Source organism: Panthera leo, chromosome B1 (genome assembly GCF_018350215.1).
Source record: "Panthera leo isolate Ple1 chromosome B1, P.leo_Ple1_pat1.1, whole genome shotgun sequence".
Taxonomy (NCBI): domain Eukaryota; kingdom Metazoa; phylum Chordata; class Mammalia; order Carnivora; family Felidae; genus Panthera; species Panthera leo.
Genome location: NC_056682.1, coordinates 135,896,419 through 135,907,666, shown reverse-complemented (window position 1 = coordinate 135,907,666; position 11,248 = coordinate 135,896,419). Strand labels below are relative to the sequence as shown.

General features: G+C 36.3%; 1 pseudogene; it reads right to left on the bottom strand.

Annotated features, from left to right (window-relative positions):
- Positions 1 to 4,308: 4,308 nt before the first annotated feature.
- LOC122218471 lies at positions 4,309 to 11,025 on the bottom strand (annotated as a pseudogene).
- Between the last annotated feature and the right edge of the window lie 223 nt (positions 11,026 to 11,248).

Sequence of the window (11,248 nt, the reverse complement as noted above, 5' to 3'; positions counted from 1 at the left end):
TTCTAATATACGAGCTCCACTTATTGCTTGATAGGTTTCTTTGTATATTCATAATATTTTCAACATATAGAATCATGTCATTCTGAATAAAGAAAGTTTTACTTCTTCCTTTCCAATAGATGACTTTTATGTATTTTTTTCTGTCCAACTTTAGTGGATAGAATATACAGTATAATTTTGAATAAAAGTGGTGAGAGCACACATGCTTGCCTAGTTCCTGATCTTAGGAGGAATGAACTCAGTTGTTCATTATTAAATCTTATATCAGCCATAGACTTTATAAATGTCCTTTATCAGCTTGACAGAGTTCCCTTCTATTCCTAGTGTGTTAAGAGTTTTTATCATGAATGGGTATTCAATTTTGTCAAGTTCTTTTTCTGCACCCATTGAAATGATTATGTCGCTTTTGTCCTTTATTCTATTGGTATGGTAAATTACACTAAAATTGATTTTGGGATATGAAATATGCCTTGTGTTTCTGTAATAAATTCCACTTGGTCATCGTATATGATCCTTTATGTATGTTGCTGTATTCAGTTTGAGAGTATTTTCTTGAGAATTTTTGCATCCACATTCATAAAGAATGATGGTCCATAGTTTTGTTTTCTTGCAATATCTTTGGCTTTGATATCAGAGTAACTCTCATTTTGTAGAATGAGTTGGGAAGTATTCCTCCTCCCCTCTACTTTCTGGAAGAGCTTGGGAATGATTGGTATTATTTATTCTTTATGTGTTTGATAAAATTCATCTGTGAAGCTATCTGAACCTGGACTTTACTTTGCGGAAGTACTTTTAGTATTATTCAATTTCCTTATATTTTTATAAATATATTTGAATTTTCTATTTTTTCATATGTATTTTTGGTACTTTGTGTCTAAGAATTTGATCATTTTATCTAAGTCTTCTAATCTATTGATATAAAGTTGTTCATAGGAATTAATTTTAATCCCTTTCAGTTCTGCAAGGGCAGGAGGAGTATAGATGTCAGAATAGTAAGGGACTCTGGGCTTGTCTTATTCCTTGAACATAGCTAGAGCAAAACCAAACCATTTTGAACACCTAGAAAATCAATCTGAGGATTAATAGAACAATCTTCATAATTTGAGGAAGAGAACATGGCAGCTTCTCTTAACAAGCAAACCAAAGCATACCTAGGATCTAGCTTCCTTTATTTTAATTTTTGAATTTTTATTTCATTGTATTATTGTTGTTGTTGTTTCTTCCTCCAAAATGAAAAGATAGAGGAGTACACTTCAAAAGAAAGAACAGGAAGCAATGGTGGCCAGGGATTTAATCAATGCAAATATAAGTAAGATGTCTGAACTAGAATTTAAAACAAAAATTGTAAGTATACAAGCTGGGCTTGAAAAAGCATAGAAGACACCAGAGTTTCCCTTTCTGGAGAGATAAGAGAACTAAAATCTAGTCAGGCCAAAATTAAAAGTGCTATAACTGAAATGCAAACCCAAATGGAGGCCATAAAAATGAGGATGGATGAAGCAGAGGAACAATATAGACAATAAAAGTATGGAAAATAATGATGCTGAAAAGAAGAGGGAAACAAAGGTCAAGGATCACAAAGGCAGAATTAGGGAACTCAGTGATTTATTAAAATGGAATGACATTCATATCATAGGAGTCCCAGAAGATGAAGAGAGAGAAAAAGGGGCAGAAGGTTTATGTGAGTAAATTTTGGCTGAAAACTTCCCTAATATGGGGAAGGACACAGACATAAAACTCTAAGGAGTACAGAGAACTCCTATTAAATTCAACAAAAGCTGGCCATCACCAAGACATATCATAGTGAAATTCACCAAATACACAGACAAGGAAAGAATCATTAAAGCAGCAAGGGAAAAAAGTCCTTAACCTACAATAGAAGACAGATCAGATTCACAGCGTATCTGTCCACAGAAACTAGGCAGGCCAGAAAGGAGTGACAAGATATGTTCAATACGCTGAATGGAAAAAATAAGCAACCAAGAATACTCTATCAAGCAAGTCTGTCATTCAAAATAGAAGGAGAAAAAGAGAGTTTCCAAGACAAATAAAACCTAAAGGAGTTCAGTCCTACAAGACATTTTAAGGGAGACTCTTTAAGTGGATGGAAAAAGAAAACAAAAAGCAAAAAAGACTAGAAAGGACCAGAGAGCATCAACAGAAACACCAACTCTACAGGTAACACAGTGGCACTAAATTCATATCTTTCAGTAATCACTCTGAATGTAAATGGACTAAATGCTCCAATCAAAAGACATAGGGTATCAAAATTGATTTAAAAAAACCAAAAAACAAAAAAGCAAGATCCATTGATATGCTGCCTATAAGAGCCTCATTTTAGACCCAAAGACACCTTCAGATTGAAAGGCAGGGGATGGAGAACCATCTATCATGCTAATAGACATCAAAAGAAAGCTAACGTAGCCATATTTATCTCAGACAAACTAGATTTTAAAACAAAGACTAACAAGAGATGAAGAAGGGCGTTATATCACAATTAAGGGGTCTATCCATCAAAAAGATCTAACAAGTATAAATATTTATGCTACCAATTTAGGAGCACCCAAATATATAAATCAATTAATCACAAACATAAAGAAACCCATTTATAATAATACCATAATAGTAGGAGACTTTAATACCCCACTTACAACAATGGACAGATCATCTAAGCAGAAAATCCACAAGAAAACAATGGCTCTGAATGACACACTGTACCAGATGAACTTAACAGATGTATTCATAATATTTCATCTTAAAGCGGCAAAATATATTCTTTTCAAGTGTACACAGAACATTCTCCAAAATATTTCACATACTGGGTCACAAATCAGCCCTCAACAAGTACAAAAATATCAAAATCATATCATACATATTTTCAGATCACAGCACTATAAAACTTGAAGTCAAACAAAAGAAAAAATTTGTAAAGCCCTCAAATACATGGAAGTTAAAGAACATCCTACTAAAGAATGAATGGGTTAACCAGGAAATTAAAGAAGAAATTTAAAAAATACACGGAAGCCACTGAAAATGAAAACATGACAGTCCAAAACCTTTGGGATGCAGCAAAGGCAGTCCTAAAAGGGAAGTATATTGCAATTCAGGCCTATCTCAAGAAAGTTCCAAATATACAACATAAACTTACACGTAAAGGAGTTACAAAAGGAACAGCAAATAAAGCCTAAAGCCAGCAGAAGGAAATCATAAAGAGTAGGGTAGAAATAAATGATATAGAAACAAACACATACAAAAAAATAGTAGAACAGATCAACAAAACAAAGAGCTGGTTCTTTGAAAGAATTAACAAAACAGATAAGCCTTTAGCCAGACTTATCAAAAAGAAAATAGAAAGGATCCAAACATATAAAAATCACAAATGAAATAGGGGATATCACAACCATCACCATAGAAATACAAACAATTATAAGAGAACACTAAGAAAACTATATGCCAGCAAACTGGGCAATCTGTAAGAAATGGACACATTTTTAGAAACTCACAAACTGTCATTTCTGTGAGGACAGTAATGGTGTCCCCTCTTTAATTCCTGACTTTGAGTTTTCTTTTTTGCTTGCCGAGTCTCTATAAAAGTTTGGCAATTTTTAAAAATTTTTTCTTACCAAAAAAACCAACTTTTGGTTTCACTGATGTCTTCTATTGTTTTTATGTTTTCCATTTTTTGATATATGTTTTATTTCCTCCCTTCAACTTGCTTTAGGTTTAGTTGGCTCTGTTCTTTTTCTAGTCCCTTAGGTTATTTTTTTGAGATCTTTCTTCATTACTAATATGGGTGTTTAACACTATAAAAATTTCCTCTGAACACTGTTTTAGCAATCCCATAATTGTGTTTCCATTTTCATTCAATTCATATTATTTTCTAATTTCCCTTGTGACTTCTTCTTTGACCCATGAGTTCTGTAGCTGCATTTCCTTTATTTTTCAACATTAAATACAACTCTATTGTCATAACAACGGTGCATCTTTAAATGAGAGCATTGACAAGACATTGCCTCTTAACCTGAATTTGCAATAAAAGATGTTTTCAGAAATAAGTATTTATGAAAATGACAAGCTAAAATAAGTTCTTAAGGCAAATAGTTATAAAACCTGGACAGAGGCTTCTAAGCTTTTCATCTTCTAAAAACAGCTTCACAAATCATTTAGAAAATCAACGCAGAGGTAATAATAATAAACCCCACTTCCCATCCATTCTTGAAGCCAATCTTTCTTGAAAATTGATCAAACAGTGCCTGCTGTTGAAGATTGCAATTAGGCCTGACCCCATACTTAAGTTTTGATTCTGGATCAGTTTTCTGGCTTGGGCTAGTCGGGAGTTACTTCCTTCAGAATTATCAGTGAATTTAAATGAGCATGCATTAACATTATCTTCTCTTTCAGCTCTGCAACAATTTCTGGTAGAAAGTTGTGAATATCTACCTCAGATTCATTTACTGTGACTTTTGTTTTTAAGAGCACATCATTTTGTCACTGTGACAGCAGCCAGGGCAGCATGGGTAGAATACAAATGGAAACCAATGGGAGTCCCACAGGTAATACAGAATACAAGGTTGTAAGTGCTCCCTTTGAACCAACCCTCAGTGCCAACTAGGAAGGGAGCTTCCCATACCATGTCATTTGTGACTCTATAGAAAACTACAGATCCAAGGGACTGCAACAGGTCCCAGGAGAGGTGCAGAATCAGCGAGCACAGCATAGCACACCATGTGCATTGGAACACAGTGCACTTCTCGGGCTGCAGGATGACAGCCATGGGGCAGGATCCTGGCTCCTCTGCCTCCAGGCCCGCAGGGTCAAGCAGCAAGGACCCATTCACCACCTGTGTGTCCCACTCCATAGAAACTGTATAAAACAGTTGCCTTCTTAGCAACATTGCAAAAGTCACCCCACAGCAGCTTTGCTTGATGTGAGTGAGGCTGCCAATCTTCCTGCAGCCCACGCCTATGTTTTGAACACCTAGATGTGTTTCTTTTTTAATTTTTCATAGATTCCTACCCTCCCAAAATTTCTTTCAGTTATCGATTTCTAATTTAGTACCACTGCATCAGAAAACATACTTTGTATAATTTTTATTTGTCAATTGTGCTTTGATGAAGCTGGGAAAAAATTTACAGGAAGGCATGACAATAATGACTCATCAAATAAAAAACATCAATAAAGAGAAATTACTTTAAAAGCTCAGTCATTTATCCTGCTTTTGCTTTTTCTGGGCTTTCCCATTCTCCCCTGTGCATTTTCTAGGCCTCACGTTGAGGTAGGGGGCATTAGATAACTAGGCCCTCTCTAGTCTCTCTTGGGAATGTGCATAGCCTTTTACAAGCATACACCCTTCAAAACCACCCAAGCTATGTGAGAGTTTAAGGCTCACTATGGCTACCTTATTTACCTAGATCTCCCTGCTGAATTTCTCGCTAGTGTGCATGTCTATTGCTTACCCCACCTCAATGACAACACCAAGCTAGCTGTGAAGCTGGAATTTTCTGACTGTTTGCCACTGAGATTGCTACTGCTTACAATGCCTCAGGGCATGTACCTGCTCCAAATCAAGTCAGCCTCTTCAAGTAGTTCTTACCTCTTACCCTACTCTGGTAAACTTCTATACCAATAGAGCTGAAGAGCTAAAACCCCACCGTTATTTAAGATTTTGTTGTTTTTCTTGAACAAATGTTTCTAAGTTTCTAGAGTCCTTAATAAATTGTTATTTTTTGAAAGTTTCTTCCATTTCTATCATTGATTTTTGAGAAAGGGACTTAGCTAGCCCCATATTCTGCTATTCCAAAAGTTCCTTCCCAATACCTACCATTTTTATCTTTATCTAACACCAAGTCCTTTAATGTCACTTCCTAAGACTGAATTAAATTCCTCTTCAAAGTCTTGACTTAGGACCCTATGTTGTTTCAAAAGATTTCTCACATTAACCACAAGTAGCTCTCTGTTTATTAATATGGCTACCTCACCAGACTATAAACTCACAGAGGACAGTGTGTGTCTCTTCTGTTCACTGCTTTACCTCAGCAGCTAGCATAGCATTTGACACATGGTAGACATTCCATGAAAATAATGGATTTACTTAGATTAATGAAATGAAATTTAAATCCATAGACTCATAAAGGACAGTAGCTACTGTAATTCTGATATGGAGTCAGAACTGAGGTCATTTGATGGTATCTAGGCATAATCTTTGACTCATACCATTTATCCAAAATACTGGATGTATGTCAATGAATGTTGATGAGGGGGAGAAATATGTTATTCAAAACTTGGAAGCTCAAAAACATTATAATACATGGTATTTTCCAGTGGGAGGGTCACATGGATGATCAGCCACATGGCAAGAAAACCTGTAGTTACTACCACTTGAAATGTAGGGGTGAAATATAGTAACATTGACTTTTGGGGGCAGTAACTATCAAGATATCTCTGAATAAGAGTATCAAGATACAGTACTGATAAATTTCAACACACACAAAAGCACCGCCCTAAATTGTGTAAATATCTAATGCAGCATACCTCATAATGGTGGCAATAAAACCCGTCAAAGATTTTTAGTCTCACATTTAGTTTTTAGCTAAGGAAGCAAAAACAGATGCCAGTGCTATGCTTATTTTAGAGTCTCTCAAAGACATGCTTCTGTTTATTATCAGAAAGAGACTAGGTCAGTGGCAGGAAAGGACAGAACTTTCTCAGTTACTATGTGGTTGTATACAGGGAGGGCTCAGTGAATGCTGTTTGAACATTTATTGAACACTTTAAATTTTATGCAATCGGTTTTCAAACTATGCTCCATGGATTGCCACAGAAGTGCCTCAAAGAATGTAGCTAAGGACAGGGGAGAAGAAGTAAATAGGTTTCTGACCCCTTCTGTCTTTAACTTTCTCATGACACATGAAAAGATGCTCAACATCACTAATCATCAGGGAAATGCTAATCAAAACCACACTGAGGTATCACCTCACACCTGTCAGAATGCCTAGAATCAAAAGACAAGAAATAACAAGTGTTTGGCAAGAATATGGAAAAAAATGAACCCTCTAGTACTAGTGGTAGAAATGGAAATGGGTTCAGTCACTGTGGAAAACAGTATGAAGATTCCTCAAAAAATAAAAAATAGAAGTACCATATGATCCAGTTATTCCACCACTAGGCATTTATCCTAAGAAAATGAAAATACTAATTCAAAAAGATATATGCACTCCTATACTTATTGCAGCATTATTTACAATAGCCAAGATATGGAAGCAATCTAAGTGTCTGCTGATGAATGAAAATGTATTGTGTGTGTGTGTGTGTGTGTGTGTGTGTGCGTGCGTGTGCGCGCGCGTGTGTGTGTATAATGGAACATTCCTCAGCCATAAAAATGAATGAGATCTTGCTATTTGTGACAACATGAATGAACCTAGAGTACATTATGCCAAGTGAAGTAAGGCAGAGAAAGACAAACAACATATGATTTCACTTATACATGGAATCTAAAAAAACAAAACAAGTGAATAAACAAACAAAAAGCAACAGACTGATACAGAGCACATAATTACAGAGCACAAACTGATGGTTGCCAGAGGGAAAGGGGGTGGGTGGATGGGCAAAATGGGTGAAGGGGAGTGGGAGATCCAGGCTTCCAGTTATGGAATGAATACGTCACGGGGATAGAAGCTACAGCACAGGGAATATAATCAGTGGTACTGTAATAGCAATGTACGGTGACAGATGGTAGCCACACTTATGGTAAGCATGGCATAATATATAAATTTGTCGAATCACTGTTGTAAACTTGAACCTAAGGTAATTTTGTGTAAACTTCAATAAAAATAAATAAGTAAACAAAATAATTTTCTCAGTGGATTACTGTGATTACTAAATAAAATGTGTATTTGAAAATACTTTACTAACTGTGAAATACTTATAAAGTTGGATAGTATATATAATTGCTGCTCTTGTGAAAACTGTGGCCAAAGGATGATACCAGCACAAGGGGGCACATTTACTTGTATACACATCTCAATCTCTTTGCTATTTATACTTATAGTTTTCTCTACAAAATTATTTTTTCTTTTGGAGGAATTCATAGAATCCAGTGAATTTGGTCCATTATCGGTACAGAGATGAGTTGTCTCACCTCCTACATCTCCTGGCTCCCTACTAAGACAGTGCCTACAGGGACAGAGTTCCATAGCCTACCATGCTATCACAAAACAATGTCCCTCAGGACAAAATAGAAAGAGTTGTAGTTTTTTTTAAATTAAAATATCATAATTCTATTTTGTCTTTCATGTTGCAGTGACACAAGTTAAGGAGGAGCAATGCTTGTTTAAATCTGATTTTATCTCATAGTCCAGTGCCTTAAGAGAAGAAAAAGCACCCCCTTTATTCTGATAATAAAGAATGTTCTCTTAATTTCCTATTGTTGTGTATAAGATTTAGTGCTTACTCCTTAATTTCAGTGTCAGAATGTGAGCTGTAATTAATTTTCATAAAATGGAAAGCAATAAAGTCAGATATTGCTGGCTATAGAGGTTGAGATTGTATAATTTACAATTAGGGGTGGGGGGTGGGAAACAGCCTACACATTAAATGAGTAATAACTCATCTTGGCTTCAGCTTCAGGATTATGAAAGTGGTCAACAAAGCTGCTCAAACAAAACCCCAAATCTATGTGGTGTTTGGAACCTTCTCAAGAAAGTCTATCAAACTTGATGTCACCTCTCCCTATGCCAACGTTTGGGTTGTTTTTATTATCATTAATTAACAATAATAATATGCAGGGACTTAAATTACCACCTAATGAATCACCTAAAACCTTTCCTAGGCATTATTTGCAACAAACTATAGATAATAGACCATAATTCTATATCAACCATAAAAAAAGTCAGCTGCCTACTCATTATAAATGCATGTTCCCTTCATCTTACCATCAGAATTTCCACAGAGAAGGAATGTTTGAAATTGAGAAATAATTGTATGGTGGTTATTTATAAGTGTTAGGCTATATACTAAAATAAAGGATGCTACATATAAAACTATACATATGTAAAACTTTTCCATATTTAAAAGAAAGTATATTCATGTTGAAGGAAATAAAATGGGCACACTATTCTATCCTCTGTCTTGTTTGATTCAGGACATACTTTCTAGGGAATGACTATGGACATGGTCATTAAAAGAGCAGAGAGAAGTAGTGATTTCTCAGTTAAACAGAAATTTATTCCAGAAAATATTAGTACAAACTTTACAGCTCACAAAGATCTTTCACACACTTCATCTCAGTGTAATCTTTCAGTAGCCCTAAGGGGAGGTCAGAGTGAACTCTGATATTCTGTGTTACAAGGAGAACACTGAGAAGTGAAATTGCCTGTCCAAGTTCACGCCATCAGTAAACAACAAAACCAAAAACTGAATATAGGTTTAGGACTCTATAAATTCAGTCCTAGAAACAACATAGACAACAACAGCTAATAAGACCAAGAGAGAGTTCATGATTTGGTGTAGACCGTATCTCACAGAACTGGCCTCAAGTGCGTTTACAAATATAAAGAGAAAGAAGATGGTCTCCAGGCATTAAAAGAGGAATAAGCACTGCAACCTCAGGCATCATTTGAAAATAAAAGGGAAACAAATGATGATGATGATGATGATGATGATGATGATGATGATGATGATGGTATGATGGGAAATTAGGGAAAGAAACAATAACTGAGTTGCACTCATTCCAACCTATTAGATTTCACACCACAGCCAGAAGACAGGTTAATGCATAAATGACACAGAAACTATATGGATCTTAGCTTTAGGTGTAATTAATTATCTACATTATGTTTACCCATAGAAAGGAATACAAATTGGACATGTTCAGTCCCCTATGGATCCTACTGCGGGAACTGGAAAGTAGGTGACTGGTCAACTGGTGGTTACCATGAAAGTGAACAAAGGGCTCCACCTTGGAGCAGTGAAAGATACAAAATAATAAGTGATTATTTGTATATGCACATAAAAAATTAGTGTATATGTATGAGAAAAAAACTAGGAGAAAATTAAATCACAGTATTAATTTCAAATCTCCTGAGAGGTGGTTTTACAGGAAATAGTCATTTTTTTAACCTTATAGATCTATATTACTTGATTTGTAATGAAGAGTTATTACTTTCATAAAAAAATAGTAAACATGAAGATTACATTTTGTAAGAACTTGAGTTGCAGTCTAACTTTCCATGAAATGTATTAGCTAACTTGAGAACATTGCTCAGATTAGGTGTTAATGTCAGCCTACACTCTAGTCTCAGCCTTACCTAAAACTTTCTCCAGGAGGCCTTCCCTGACCTACACCACACACACCACTCCTCTAAATGGCCATTCCTGTACACACTTCCTCCTAGCCCTCTGTCTTCTTCCTTCATAGCCCTTATCATGGCTTGTAGCTACATATGTATGTGTAAGATTACCGGCAAACTACACCTAAACCCAGGCAAGAGGGATTCTGTCGTAGGCCCCTTGCTTTAGAGAACCACACATATCACAGATATCAAAATGAACACAATTTTTTTTTAGCCTCCAAAAAAGATGGTTGAGAGTTCAGTCTACTTTTGAGTGAATTATGGAGGGATGTCCTGAGCAAGCTGCACCATGCCTGGTTGAGAACAAAGGAGCCTGCGTCAATTGAGGAAGAAGAAAATCTCAGCCTCTGCTCTGGGAAATAGATAGTAGAAGTCCCCTTTGTTTGAAGTTGTTGCCCCAGAACACCCCAAGCAGACAGAGTTTCCCAGAAGACTGCACTCCATCTCTCTCCTCTACAACTGCCTAAAAGGGGATGAGAAAGTGACTCATGAGACCTCCCAGCCCAGTTCCCAGCACCTGGACAATGTCTGTTCCTATGTCAGTGTCTGATTCAGTCCACCAACCGGGACACAGACCACCTTCTTTCTTGCCCTTTGCCAGACGCTTCTTGTTGCCACTCAGGGTCACAAGTAGCAGGACTGACTTGGAAGAGAGCAAGCCTCCTTTAGCCTCCATGTTGCAAGGAAACTCTCCAGGGTGTGAGCTTTGAGGTTCCAGAAGAAAACATGAACTGGACAAATGTCAGAGCTCATCACTATTAAGTATTTAAATATTTGATACATGGGATCCACTTGTCCTTTTGCCCCAGGCCTCACAAGTGTCAGATGCATACCTGATTATTAGTGTAATTACTAACTTCCTTCCTAATGGGTATGCCCCATAAAATATAAGAATAAAA